The 15,348-nt window shown below is 41.9% G+C and overlaps 1 long non-coding RNA gene across 1 annotated transcript; it reads left to right on the top strand.

The window, feature by feature from the left end:
* The first annotated feature begins 1,655 nt into the window (after positions 1–1,655).
* Positions 1,656–7,178, top strand: LOC142402977 (uncharacterized). Its single transcript, XR_012773539.1, has 5 exons — positions 1,656–2,344; positions 2,824–2,918; positions 3,649–3,712; positions 5,101–5,145; positions 6,784–7,178. It is a non-coding gene; the product is annotated as an uncharacterized LOC142402977 (long non-coding RNA).
* Positions 7,179–15,348: the final 8,170 nt, after the last annotated feature.

Here is a 15,348-nt window from a genome sequence, read left to right as displayed (position 1 = left end):
AGCTTTAAACTAGACTCAGTGGGGGGGAGGAGATGGAGTTTTAAGCAACAGAGAAGAACCAGGGGCTGCTGATGTATTAGGAACCAAGAGGGAAACACCTGTGAAAAGCTTCAAAGGAATTAGGACATGTTACTCTAAAAAGGTGACAAGGTTGATAGCCCAACTGAAGTGTCTCTATACCAATGCACACAGCATGGGTAAACAAGCAGGAGGAGCTGGAAGCCACTGTGCAGCTAGAAAGCTATGATCTAATTGCTATTGCTGAAACATGGTAGGACAAATCACACAACTGGAGTGCTGCAATCGATGGCCGTAAACTGTTCAAAAGGGACAGGCAAGGAAGGAGGGGCAGGGGGGTTGCCCTCTATGTAAATACATGGATTGACTGCACAGAGCTGTCTTTGAAAAACAGAGATGAACAGGCCAAGAGCTTATGGGTAAAAATTAGGGGCCAAGCCATCAAAGGAAACCTCGTGGTTGGTGTTTACTACAGGTTGCCTGATCAAGGGGAGCCTGTTGATGAAGTGGTCTTACCTCAACTACAGGAAGCATCACGCTCACAGGCCCTGATCCTGCTGGGGGACTTCAATCACCCTGACATCTGCTGGAAAAGCAGCACAGCAAGCTGCAAGCAATCCAGGAGACTCCTGAAGAGTGTCGAGGATAATTTCTTAATCCAGCCTGACCAGAGGAGAAGCATTACTGGACCTGTTGCTCACCAGCACAGATGAACTAATTGGAGAGGTCAAGATTGGTGGCAGCCTGGGCTGCAGAGATCATGCCCTGGTGGAATTCATGATCTTGAGGGATATGGGCCAGGTGAAGAGTAGAGTTAGGACCCTGAATTTTAGGAAAGCGAACTTTCAGTTGTTTGAGGGACTGGTGGATGGGACCCCCTGGGAAACTGCCCTCAGGGATAAAAGAGCAGAAGAGAGCTGGCAGCTCTTTAAGGTCATTTTTCTTAGAACGCAAGAGCTCTCGATTCCAATGTGTAAGAAATCAGGCAAGGAAGGCAGGAGACCAGCATGGCTGAGTAAGGGCTTCCTGGTCAAACTGAAACACAACAGGGAATGCACAGGCACTGGAAGCAGGGACACCCATCCTGGGAAGAATATAGGGATACTGCCTGGGAGTGTAGGGATGGCATCAGGAAAGCTAAGGCACAGCTGGAGCTGAATTTGGCATGAAAGGGTTAAATCCCTGACAATCCCTGACTAAGACCTTACTGTGAGTTTCACTTGCATCCTTGTTCTCTTTTGTTTTCTTCCCCTGCAAAGATAGTTTTAGTTACCTGCTGAGCAGAGTTGATGATAGGACATTTCCTGTGACTTCTTACCTGATAGGACTAAGCAGGCCTTGAGCAAGCTCGTTAGGCTTCCTAATTAAATCACTGATAACAGGAACTCAGGACGATTGTGCCAAAGATAAGCACCAAAGAACTAGCTTAAATCGACCCCCTTGTAACATTCTGAGGCCAAAGGACTGATGAGCTAACTCAATGACTATATATGGACAAAGGAAGCCCAAAGGAAGCCCAACTAGCCGACAACGTGAGGAAGACTATGGAAGACCACCGGGAGGGTGAAAAGACCCTAACCCTAATTTTACTGCGCATGCTTGGAGTATGTAAATGAATTGCGGGAACTCATCACCATAAAACTGCCCTTTTCAGGAAATCTGATGAATATGTATGATTTTTCTGTATATGAACTGATGTGTTGTGCTGACCTGGCGGAGCACTTGTGGCGGAGCAATCCCCAGTGCTGCCCAGCGCTGCAATAAAGAATACCTGCTTAATAGTCATCCCGACTATTGAGTCCTGATTTCGGCTTTTCACGGCAACACAGCCCAGGACCTGCTCTCGTCCTAGTAAAGAAAGGAGGGGTTTGTTTCTTTTTTTTTTTCCTTCTGTTTTTCCTCGAACGCGTGTAGGAGGGATAACAACCGAGACCAATAAAAGTTTGCAGAAGGGAAAAAAACCAGAGAGGATCGCTGGGAAAAGCACATACCGGTGCCAGCGGAAGGGGTTTTTTTCTCCCCCGCCTTCCTTTTCATCCGTCGCTGTCGCCACACGGGGTTCCCAGCCTGCCGGAGCTATCGGAGTGGTGGTACTCGGCGCTGTCCGGCTCCGGGGAATATGGCAGCGACCCCCGCGAGCCGGGGATGCCACCACCGCCGCGTCTTGCTGTTGCTGGGGGTGCCCTACCAGCCTCGGGGCGGCGGGGCCGGTCCGCCCCTGCTCGTCGCCGCGCCCTTAGCCCCGCTGCTCCGGCTGCCAAGGCCTCCTGAAGCGGCGTGGATGATCCGCGACCTGAGCAAGATGTACCCGCAGACACGGCACCCGGTGAGTGGCGGTGGTGGGCCCCTGGAGGAAGCGCACTGGCGCGGAGCGGTGGTGATACCGCGGAGTTGTAGCCATTTTCTTATTGTTGTCCATGGCGCCGCTCTGGGATGGGGGTCGGCTCCTTAAGAGTTACCCTCATTCTAGACGGCTTCCCCCCCCCCCCCCCCCCATCCCATCCCATCCCATCCCATCCCATCCCATCCCATCCCATCCCAAGGGCTCGGCTGTTTCGGAGGAGGGGGTGTCCCGGTGGGATAGAGCTAGCGGCGGCAGCTCTGTCGGGGTGGGGAGTCCGGGGCACTGCGGGCGTCTAGTCGTCGCTGCCACCCCTAGGGCATGTGCCGGGGGTGGCTGTGCCTCCGGGGTGTCTGGAGGGACGATCACGTTTGGGGGAGCTCCGGGTGCCGGTGGGGGGGAACGCGGCCCGGAGCGGGTGAGACGGGAGGGTGATTAAAAGATCCTCTGCTGATTGATTTCAGGCTCCTCATCAGCCCACTCAGCCCTTTAAATTCACCATTTCTGAATCCTGCGATTAGATTTAGTTGTTTCAATTTTTGCAGGCTCAGTACCACAGGTAATGATGTTTACTTTCTCCGAGTCTCGTGTTTGCTGGGCTCTTGCCAATCCCCTCTCCCTCCCTCCCCCGGCTCCCCGAAGAGGTGGCGATGTGTGGGTGCCAGAGGCCCTTCTGGCTGAGTCCCCAAGATGCACAGGGGACCAGTCACCCTAGCGAGGCTGTACCTCCTCCTCTGAAACCTGCTGCTACCTATTTCCAGCAGCACCTGGTCCTCCAGGGCGAAAGGCTCTCACTTAGAGACAGGTACTGAATGATAGAAGTAGATTCCCTCCCCTCCACACGCACATGCTCTCTTTCTAATTTTTTTTTTTTTTTAGTGGACAAAGGAAAAATATGTGGCTAGCTGGGCTCATCCTCTGCTTTTCTTCAAAATGCCGCTAAGGGTGCCCATCTTGTCTTGACTTAGGTCCCTCGTGCCTTTCACTGATATGTCAAGTGTTGATAACCTGGAAGTGTAGCTAGTGAGCTGTTTCATTATCCTTTAGTTGAAGAACATTATATTCTCAAAGTGTCAAATGACTTTTCGCAGGATTGTTCAGTGTGCTTCTGAAAACAAAAAAGTCAACAGAGGTCTTGATGTTTACTGCAGTATCCCTTAAACTAACCATAGTATTTTTCTTGCAGTTCTGTCATCAGTAACAGGGAAAAAAAACAAACAACAAAACCCAGCAACTTATTGCTTCTTTAAGTGTTCATGTGTTTGGCTTTGTTTGTGGTTTTTTAACAGTTTAAAGCTAGAATGTGAAAAATTGGCTAGTGAGAAGACAGAGATGCAGCGACATTATGTTATGGTAAGCAAGCTGCATAACAAATTCAAAATGTCTCTTAGCTTGGTATACTGAAACTAACGTACATTTGGATTGCTGGAGGCAAACAGATTATAGTAGTGCTGCTGCTGTTAAGGTTGCATCAATATTTCTATTATAAATTCTTCATTTCAGGGGTTTATAACTTGATTGTAGCAATTAGTTTCTATGCAGAATCTGCTTTTTAATGTTTTAAGCAATTGGGGATACTTCTTCAGAATGCTAGCAGATTACTTGTCAGCCCTTTAAAAGGCATGCACAACTTTTTTAGGGATGATGATTTCACTTTTGCTGACTTCTCCCAACTATCATATCTTCGTAAAACAGTTCAGGGTAATCTGTTTTCTGTTAAGAGAGTGAACCATATATAAACCCAAAGCCCACTTCCTAGAACTGTTGCTTCTGGGCTGCTGGCTTATTGTTTTACTAAATTCAGAATGTCAGGGATCTGAGCTGTGAATGGGGTTTCCTCGATGGTTGTGGCCTTTCTGGTTAAATAACTTGCATAGAATGAAATCTATAAATACATAATTACATGATGGATCGTGGTGTCTCCAGAGGAGTTCTTGCTATCAGCTCTCTTGTACATCTGTGAAGGATTAACTGTTTTCCGTATGTACATGACAAATAACACCCTTATATTTACAAAAATAGTAAATAACCTTGAAAAACTTTACCAAGAGCACAAGTATATGTTAAGGCTCGCATTTGTCTTTTTCACGCCTGATGTGCTGAAGTCTTGGAAATTGCTTGGTACTAACATTACACACTGAACTGAGTTCCCTGCGATATTGAGGCACAACAAGAGATCTGTAGAACGGATCATCTGTTTTGGCTCTGAGTTTCCATGTTCTTTTATTTTTTGCATCCCTACAATTTAATTGTGTCTTTTTTTGTGTTTTTAATTTAAAATATCAAATAACCAGTCTTTTAAAGGTTGCTGATCTATTTCTATGTCTAGTTTCAAGCACTTTAGGCTTTTTTTGGCATCTTTAATGTGTGCTACGGAATAAAATCTTGAGTACTTTATGTGTGTTTTCTCTGCTTCTAATCTTTAACTCTGTTTTTTGGGGGGGTTGTTTCTTGTTGTTTCATGGATTTGTTTTGTTTTGGGGGTTTTTTTGTTGTTGGTTTTTTTGCTTGTTTTATGACTGTTCTTTGAAGTTGATAAGAAGCAATGTAGATAAAGCAAAAAAGGAGGGGGGGAGGGAAAGGTTGCTGTAAGATGCTCTTTCAAATTCCGGGAGCTTTTCAAGGCTAATAAATGTTTTTAGGTCTGTATGTCTTTATACAGATGATGTTTGATTCAAAGTGAATTTTCAAATTATTTTTATGACTGCAAGTTCTAATAGAGCCATTTTCTTCCTTCTTAGTATTATGAGATGTCCTATGGGTTGAATATAGAGATGCATAAACAGGTAGGCAAATATTTTGTTTTCTGTAAGAATGTTCTGTATAATTTATCTCATCAGTCTTAAAACATATGTGTATTCTGTGTGAGTTGATTTAATTGCATGTTTAAGTGCACTGGATATTTTTTCAGCTCCACGATGCCCTGACACTTCCATCTGTTATATACCTGTTGGCTCCCTGTTGTGTGTTATTCTGTTGACTTTCTGCCCCTGCACATGCAAGTGGACATGAGTAGGGATGGGAACATGGGTTGTAGCTTCAGATCTCTCTAACCTTTGAGGCTTACTTTTTGGAATGACAGCTGCATTGTAAACATGTTTTAGGTGTCAAGGGATGTGTATTTGTGTGTAGAAAAATACTATCATCTTCAGTTAACCTGAACAGATTTAAGATGGAACTACAAAAGCAATTGATGTACAGCCATGCTCCTGTTTCCTACAGGCTTCTTACTTGGACCTTTGTCCAAAAATAGTGTCTTAGTTTTTCAAACTCAAAAGAGTAAATGAGTTTTCTATGAAGATGTTAGCATGCTCAGTTTTGTGCCTTGAAGTCTAGCACTTAGGCCAAGATTAGGAGGAGATTAGTCAGATGGAGCATGGTAGTGTAATTAGAATTTCTTATTCAGTAATGTGTGTGTTTTAACTTTCTCTAGAGGAGAATGAATTGAACATCTGACCTCTTTTCTAGTGAAGGAACTTTTTATATGGTGGAGTTTAATACTGACAACTCATTTTAGCTAATGGTTGAGCAATTCATCAGCATTGCTGGGGAGTATAAACTGCAAAAATAAAGAAATGGTTGGCTGGGAGAAGAAAGATCATCTGAAAATTGATCTGTATGCATTTCTGTTCAAACTAAGGGTTTTGGAACTTCTCTGGGTTGTGGAAATAGGATTTCTTTATCTCGTTGAGGGCAGGCATATAGTTCAATGGGGTTTTTTTTCCACGTTATTTATTATATTTTGTATTCCATTAGCATCCCAGTGTCACAGTAGTGATTAGGGCCATTTGGGCTAGATAGTATACAAATACAAAGACGGTGGGATTTCCTGCCTCAAAGCATTTTGAATCTGAAGCTCTAAACCTATGGAACTTTGTACATATACAGTTTTTTACAGACATATACACAGGTCCGTTGAACTCAAATGTGCTTCTCACAGATGTGATACTTACCCATAAAGACTCAAAAAGTGTGTTTAAGAAACAGGTGAGAAGAAAAGGCTGTGATTGTAGCTGATCAAATTCTAACTATATGGTTACTCTGTGGATCTGATTCAGATCATTGGTACTGATGAAAGACTATTCACTGACTCTTGGAGGGTTTGGATCTGTTCTCAAATGAATAACCATATTGTTTCAGGCTATTAAACCTAAAATAATAGGTATGAACACGATTTATAAAATTTACAGTCCTTACAGGTCACCTACGTAGCAAATTCTCATAGGCATTTGAAAGCAACCATTGTAGTCAAACTTGTTTATATATCTAGATACTCTGTTTTCACAGCAATTAGTTGTATGTAGACCTAAACTGACACCGCAAAATTCCATAGGATAAAATCAGGTTGCATGAAAAATGTGTAATTATATTGTTTTGAGGAAAACTAAATGGGTTTTTGTTTTGTTTATTTCTAAATACTTCAGAAGTTGTATGCAATTATGGCGACGGAGACTTCAATGATATTCTGGAAAAAGTAAATACTTATTTACAAATAAATATGGGGATTGCAAAGGACCGAATTTTAATTAAACACCATTTCCATTACTGTTACTTCTGTTCAAATTAGTTACGTAAGTATTGTACTCTCGTGCAAAAATATTTATTTTGTCAGATGTTGACTGAAATTAGTTGCAACTAAAACCATGTCCTATATCGTTCTTAAATCTGATGTTAGTTCTTTCATGTTTCCCATTCTATTTGCACAGCATTTTTTTCTCCTTTTGTTTCAGCAACTACAAAATATTTCCCATCTTGTTTTGATTGCAGTGTTAAGACCCAATTTTTGTCTATAGTGTTGATTGTTTCATTTGATGTGTTTGAAGCTTTTTTTAGCCTTCCAGTTTAAAATCTCTTTTCTTCCTTCCTGATTTTATCCAGCTGAAACTGAGCAATTCACTTTTTCCTTTCTAAACTCAATCCCATCAAAAATCCTGAGGGCAGTTTGTCTGTATTTCACAATGTGATAGCCCTGCAAACCACCTATTTAGTGAATTTTTTTTTTTTCTGTTTTTCACTTTAGCACAGAGGCATATCTGTCTTTATTTGTTTTTATGGGCAGACAGCCTTGGTTCCTCTTAGGTTCTTTTCCAGATGTGCTCACTGGATGCCCTTGTAATGGAAAAGCAGACAATAATGCAGTGAAGTTGCCCTTTGGCATAATTTGGCCTAGTTCTCAAGGTCAGGTTGGACTTATTCACTTACTAGATTTATGTCTCAAAAGGTTCAAGAGAAGGACTCCCTGGAGTCCTTGAAGTACTGTAGTAATTGATGGCCCTGATATGTGAAACCTTTGTGTATTTTTCTGTTAAAGCTTCTGTTCTTCTTGGCTGCTCACAGCCATGGTGTATTTATTTTTAGAGAAATTTTTCACTGGAACAGAAAATGATGGCTGTGATGGAGTCATGACACTGACTTAGCAAATTTGATAAAAGGATAAATGCACAGAGCAGCAATGGTGTGTGCCCATATGTGTATGAGGAGTGGTAGGAGGAAAGGAGGGAGGAAAAGCATTTCTTTTCCCACCCCTCATGATGACCCATCAGTCATCCTGTGTTGATTTTGATAGATGACTCATAAAACTGAAACCTATGGGGAATTTGTCATTCTGAAAGGAAAGCTAATGTAATTAGTACCAATTGAAGTATATTTAGTATATTGGATTTGATTTTAATTAAGCCTGAATAATGTTGCCAATTTTTAACAATTATGTTTGAGAACATAATTACTCAGTTACCAAAATTTAAATTAAATAGCATTAGAATGGAATTAGAATGGGGCGTTTTGTGAAAGTGGTGTTATAGCCTAAAATATTAACCTAATTTTTTATATTCTCTAGTAGGATCAATAGAGCTTCAAAATAGGCACATTCTGAAGAAAAGACAAAAAGTTGGGGATTGTGGGTTACAGTATGAACAGATACTTCCCTACAGTTTTAAATGTCAATAATAGAATAAATGTGAACATTTGAATGTGGTCTGAAAGTGCCTATTTATTACTAAGTTTCTAATATAGTGTTGCTACTTCTTGTTGGTGGTCATTCAGTTTAATTTCTGACATTAGGCAGTTTTAATGTTATGGTAAACAGTTTATTTAAATTGCTGTAAGCAAACATGCTTTCTGAAGGTTTTAATTCGGAATTGTAATTATCACTTAAAATAAGTGTCTGTAGTTGACTACAGACAACAGATACTTGCGAAGAGGATTGATGGAGAACATAAATAGGATGCAGCATTCACTTCTCTTTTTTTATTATGTTTTTGGAGGTGGCAAGCCATAAATTATGATTCTCTTTTCTGGTTAAATCTCTATCTTTGAATTAATTCACATGTTGGGAATGCTGGATTTCAGCATTTTTGAAAGAAAGTTCAGATCTTTAAGAAGATGGATATTAAAAAAATAAATTAAATGACTTTTTAAAATCACAGTAAGAACCCCACACCCTCCCATTTTAGTCCAATCCATGTAAGTTTTATTACAGGACTTGGGCAACAGTCGTTTGAGTGTTGCTAAAGTATTAATTGCATAGAAATGAAAGGGCTCTACTAGCTGATAGGATGTCATAATCATAGTTGCAGTAGTGTCGCGGATGGAGTGAGAGTGCACTTCACTCGCAAGAGAGAAGTAAAAATATAGTTTATTGATACAGAATAGGGAGTTAACAAAGTTCAATGCAACAGTGTTTTAACAAGATTTGATGGCAAGGTACACTTGATCATTTACTGTGTAGAGGACAGGGTCAGACAAAACTGTCAGGGAGACCCTCCCGTTGAGTCATGAGGTTCGGAAAAGGATCCCCTTGCTTTCTGAACTCCTTCTTAGAGAGGAGTCTAGGTGTGGCTGGATCTAGTCCTAGTCCCAGACTTGGTCAACGGTTTATGTCTAAAGGATTATATGTGCGCAATCAATCCTTTATATCACTTAGCTAAGATTCCAAAGTTTAGCATGCTATTAGTCACTTACCGAGGATCTGTTGTGGCAAGGAATCTCTCAACCTCGAGGAGTAACCTTGAGAGGCGTCCCTGCTCAAGGGGAGATCCTGGCATGCAGCCTGCTGCCGTGCAGGAGAGCTCAACGGGCCCTGGGCTGTCCACTATTTAAGGAGCAAGATGATTGACTTATGGTCATATTTGCATATCAGCAAGACGTTTGGATCACTGCTTCAGGCAGCCCTTGGCTACTTTGTTGCCATCCATCCTCAAGGTCCAGCATAAGCTGGATGCAGCTATCAGGATGACTCCCACTGATGGTTACTGCTTGTGCAGGGAGCAGGGGGCAGAGCACACTGCCACACTCCACCCTGTGACTATAGTCAATTCATCTTACCTTCACAGAGTGGTGGTACGGTCACCTCTTGCCTCTGTGCCATAAATAGTATATTGATAGTTTGTGCGCTTATAGATCCACGGTAAGTAGACAGTGAAGCACTGCTATTTGTTATGCGTTAATTTGTATGTTTTGGGTGGTTGAAGTTGGGTTATTTGTTTTATCGTGTCAAACCTTTATATACAATATAATTATAAGCAATAGACACACTAATGTTAGAGTTAGTAAAATAACAACTGGGTGAAGCATAAGATTAAACACTCCCGTTGCTGTCTGTGACCATCCAAGAAGCGTTTCCCACCAATGGTGTTCTCCATCCTTCTTCACTCTTTCCAAGACATGGTGTATCTCTTCTGCATCATGACAAACGGTGATCAGAGTTTTGCGTCCATTGTTTCGGATGCGTTCTAGCAGTTGACACAGGTCATCGTGTTGTAGTAGTTTCTTCACCAATGTAAGATTCATTCCGATGGGGGAAGGCAATAAATCTCGACTCAATGTATAGTTAGATTGTAACAATTGATAAGGCGTAACAGGAGCTGAATAATTGAAGTCACATCCCACAATTTTAGTAAAGTTACAAACACAAATATTTGAGCAATTGCTTGTATCTACAGTAATGTTATCTACGAATATAAAATCACAAATGGTTCTCATACAAACACATCCTTTTCCAATATACACAAGTACAGTTTCAGGGGCTTCATCGGGTTGTATTTCAAAATGACAAACATTTTGTTCAGTGTCAAGACAAATGTCTTGGGCTTTGATGGTGTTACTCTCACAAATAAATCCTTGTTGTTCCCGTACAACGCATGCGTTAACATCAACAGTTTGCCATTTGTTTCCGTTTTGTTGGGCCCACACTCTATGTTCTAATGGATAGAGTATAGTTCCATCGTGATTTAATCCTAACGCAATGATTGGGTATATGGTGTATACCGAAGCATTGTGTATTGTTAAGACAAAAGCTGTGGCCTTATTGTTGATTGGGTCATAAGTGAAATTGACTAAATACCACCAGGATTGGAATTCTTTCTCAAATTTAGTTGCATTATCCCAAATTACCTTTCGAATTTCAGTGGGTAAGGTGCCCTCTTCACCTTCTCTTATAATTGCTGCTACCATAGATTGCATCCACAGTTGAGCTTGGATACAACTAAGAGCTAGAGAAACATTGTTTTGGGCTACACCAAGTGCATCCAATCAGTTGGTGGTCCCTTTCATTAATTCTTTCCCACTGAAGTAATATATCAGATAAGAGCCATCGGTTAGTTCCCAATGCTAACAGAGAAGACCGCAATGGGTGTTCTAATTTGTTGAAATCACTTCTTGTTGTGCTCAGTTTGTTTACAAGTACTTCGGCATCTATACTATTTAAGACTCCCAATCCTGTCCCTATGATACCAGTCACACCTTTCTTTGTTCGTCTTGGAGAGGTGAGGGTTCGCCCATGTAACCATGCTAACCATCCTGCATAGGACGTACCTAGGAATGGTGAACAGGTCGGTTTGATTGCAGACATATTAATTTGCATCAGTAGTTCTACTTGTTTAAGAGACCATGATGGATTAAATAACACTTGTTGTTGGCCTGTATTTTTGATCACATACGGTCCAACTTCAGAAATCTGTGGGGATAGAATTTTCTTATCCTTTACAGTCAGGGCGGATGTTGTTGTGCTAGGCTCAGTAATGTCTATTTTAAATTTAAAGGATAGTCCCACGCTATGGTGAGCCCAGAGGCAGACTACAAAACCAGGTTGTACTAAGGTAAAATTGTACCAACAGTCCAGTCTTTCAAAGGCGCAAAGTTTTGTATCTTTGGCTATTGGGTTTGATGTAATGTTGTACACAGAAATCTGAGATGCCTTCTCATGGGTAGACCCATTGATCATCCGGCATCCTATTTTAATTTCTTTCCCTGCCGTTCCTCGGAGTCGGGGAACTTTATCATCAGCTTCATCTTTATCCCAGCTCCATTCGTTTTCTAAGTATGTTTCAGTTCTGTGCATGACCACGGTGGAAAGCTTTAAATCTCCCTTACTAGAGTGTATTCCCATACTTCCAGTGTACTTAACACGAGCTTGAGACCGTGGCCACTCTAGGGTTCTTTGACCACAGGCTAAGAGGAGCGGCATTGTTAGGGTTTGGAACAGTAACACAAACACAGCATTTCCGTCTGCCATCCTGTGGGGTGCTGTAAGAGAAAACAGAGACTTGTTTCGGTGGGGACAGTCCGAACAGGTTACCCCGTTAAGAAGAAGGAAAAATCCATCGTGCACTAATTCTGTGTTTTGCATCACTGCTATCAGTAGCTTCCCAGGCAAGTGGGCCACGAGGTTTAATTAAAGTCATAGGCACAGTACCGATGGATGGTAAATTGACCATCACAGGCTGTCCTGGCTGTAATGTCATTGGATATTCTCTTTTCCTAGTAGGTGGAGCGCTAAGCTCAGTTTTTACAAAGAACGCTCAGCTTACAGGGCTTCCAGTAGGCCCGTATCGATTATTTAATTGATGGAGTACTTTGGGAAGTCTCGTATCCCATTGAGCTTCCTGTGGTTTGAGATTCCTTTTCAACAAGCCATTAGCTCTTTCTACCATCCCATTTGATTGAGGGTAGTATGGGGTGTGGAATACCCATCTAATTCCCTCTTGTTTTGCCCAATCTTGCACTTCCTTACACGAAAAGTGTGAGCCATTATCACTCTGGATAACATCAGGAGTAGGTAGATTTGAGAACCAAACTGATAGCCCTCGCACTGTATTTCGCCCATCGGCTTTCCGACGTTTAGTCGCCATAAGCAAGCCGGAGACTACTTCCACTCCTGTGAGGATGTATCGATATCCTGCAGAGGATTTGAATGGTCCGATATAATCAATTTGCCATGTAGACCATAAAGCTTTCCCTTCACTGATATGTAAAGGTGGTGCTTTAGCAGGATGATCTGCTTGTAATTTTAATCTACACTGGGGACATTCTGTAAGAATAGTTTCACAAGATTTTCTGCTTATAGGCCAGCCTTTACTCTGTGCAGCAAAGTGCTTCTTTACCTGTGTGGCCTAGACTTTGATGTAACCATTCTCCCAATCGATACCACTCAGGATATAAGGTGATTTTCCTAATTTTAGTTAGCTCATCTACCTTTTGATTCCACTTTGTGGCTGGTTGATTATCTTTAGCATGAGCTTTTACCCATCCCATCTTGAAAGGTGTTTTCCTGGCTATATCTAGTAATAATTGCCAATCTTTGTTTCTCCAAACTGGGGATCTATTTACTTCCCAATTCAAGGTTTCCCACTGACAGAGCCACTGTGTGGCACCGGCCCACACAGCATAAGAGTCTACATATATGATTTTTGCTCCATTCTGTGCTGCCAAAACAACTGCTCTTATTTCTCCTACTTGTGCACTGCCTTCACCTTCTTCTACTACTTGTTTGCCGGTGGTAACATCTAATGCAACGGCCTTATATTGCCATTTACCATTTACCCTTTTTGCTGAAGCATCTGTAAACCAAATGTTTTCTGTTGGTGTACCCTCAGTGAGGGGCGGTGCATCCAGAATGGGTGAAGGTTTAAATGGTTGTTGTAACGCTAAAGGGTCTGTGTTTATGGGCATCTGCAATTTGGGAACCTTAGTGTGTCCTTCAGTTAGTTGCATATTTTCTGCAACTCCTGTTAGGTAGGCATACCATTTTTGGACAGTGGGTTTTTGTGCAACTCCTTCTGGGGCAGCAGTCCCCTTTAGGATTGCTTCTAGTAAATTAAATGGTCCTCTAGTTTTCACAGGTTGTCCCTGATGTATTTTCTCAACTTGTTTAACTGCTCCGACAAACGATAAAAGTCCCTTTTCCCATTCAGAGTATCATTGTTCTGTTTCTTTAAATGCCGTTGAGCTAAACAATAAAGGTCTTTTTGGCCCATCAGGCCCAGTTTGGAACAGGTTACAGTAAGTAGCATGTTTGGTGAAACCCCATTCGGCTATAATAGGGTCGTGGGGGTGTACTGGTCCCAGCGACTGATACGTTTTTAACTCTTCAGTTAGAGTTTTGACTGCCTCTTTATGTTCTAATTTCCACTCCCAGGGTTTGCCTTTCGTTAAGAGTGAGTATGATAGTGAAAGGGTTAAATCCCTGACAATCCCTGACTAAGACATAGACTTGCATTTTTTTAGTTTCACTCCCATCCTTGTTCTCTTTTGTTCTCTTCCCCTGCAAAGATAGTTTTGGTTACCTGCTGAGCAGAGTTGATGATAGGACATTTCCTGTGACTTCTTACCTGAGAGGACTAAACAGGCCTTGAGCAAGCTCGTTAGGCTTCCTAATTAAATCACTGATAACAGGAACTCAGGACGATTGTGCCAAAGATAAGCACCAAAGAACTAGTTTAAATCGACCCCCTTGTGACATTCTGAGGCTGAAGGACTGATGAGCTAACTCAATGACTATACAGGGACAAAGGAAGCCCAAAGATCAACTAGCGGACAACGTGAGGAAGACAACGTGAGGAAGACTATGGAAGACCACCGGGAGGGTGAAAAGACCCTAACCCTAATTTTACTGCGCATGCTTGGAGTATGTAAATGAATTGCGGGAACTCATCACCATAAAACTGCCCTTTTCAGGAAATCTGATGAATATGTATGATTTTTCTGTATATGAACTGATGTGTTGTGCTGACCTGGCGGAGCACTTGTGGCGGAGCAATCCCCAGTGCTGCCCAGCGCTGCAATAAAGAATCCTCATCCCGACTATTGAGTACTGATTTCGGTAAAATACCCGTCGGGTAGTTTGCAGGGTCCGTCGGTGGCTGTGAGATTAGCTCCATAAAATGGTCCTTTGCTTACCCATCCAACCGATGTATTTCTACTGCCATCCCACTTGGTAGGGCTATAGGTTTCACGTTCAATCCCGTCAAATTCCAAGTTCCTATTTCTACCGCAGTCTTGTTGATCCAATAATCATCCCACCCGTTCCTACAAGAACAGTTATGATACTTGTTGTCGGGGGGGGGGCGGCACAGACAATTATTGGATCTTGCCTTCCATAGGCAACTATTATTGCTAACTAGAATCTGGGTGTTAGTTTTTGGGGTTTTTTTTTTTAGTATCTGTAGGTCAAATCTTGGTCCGATCTCATATCTTGAATTATCATAACTACAATATCCTCCATCTCATTTTTTCCAAAACTCAGGCCAAGTATTATTGTCACAATTCCAATGAGTCGACCCTATGCCGTACAAAGGGAGTCTCATGTTACCTCTCGGTAGGGCAGTACAAATCCAACAACCCTTAGCCTCTTTAGAAACCTAAAGCTTTCTTTACTCAGCAGTAATGGATCCAAGCTGTCTGCTCTTTAATCTTGATTGCAGTGAACTGGTTCAACCAAGCACTTTAGGCTTTTTTTGGCATCTTTAATGTGTGCTACGGAATAAAATCTTGAGTACTTTATGTGTGTTTTCTCTGCTTCTAATCTTTAACTCTGTTTTTTGGGGGGGTTGTTTCTTGTTGTTTCATGGATTTGTTTTGTTTTGGGGGTTTTTTTGTTGTTGGTTTTTTTGCTTGTTTTATGACTGTTCTTTGAAGTTGATAAGAAGCAATGTAGATAAAGCAAAAAAGGAGGGGGGGAGGGAAAGGTTGCTGTAAGATGCTCTTTCAAATTC

This window comes from Mycteria americana (genome assembly GCF_035582795.1).
Source record: "Mycteria americana isolate JAX WOST 10 ecotype Jacksonville Zoo and Gardens chromosome Z unlocalized genomic scaffold, USCA_MyAme_1.0 Scaffold_18, whole genome shotgun sequence".
Lineage (NCBI taxonomy): Eukaryota > Metazoa > Chordata > Aves > Ciconiiformes > Ciconiidae > Mycteria > Mycteria americana.
Note: the sequence above shows the minus strand (reverse complement) of the source record. Positions and strands in the feature narration are given on the sequence as shown.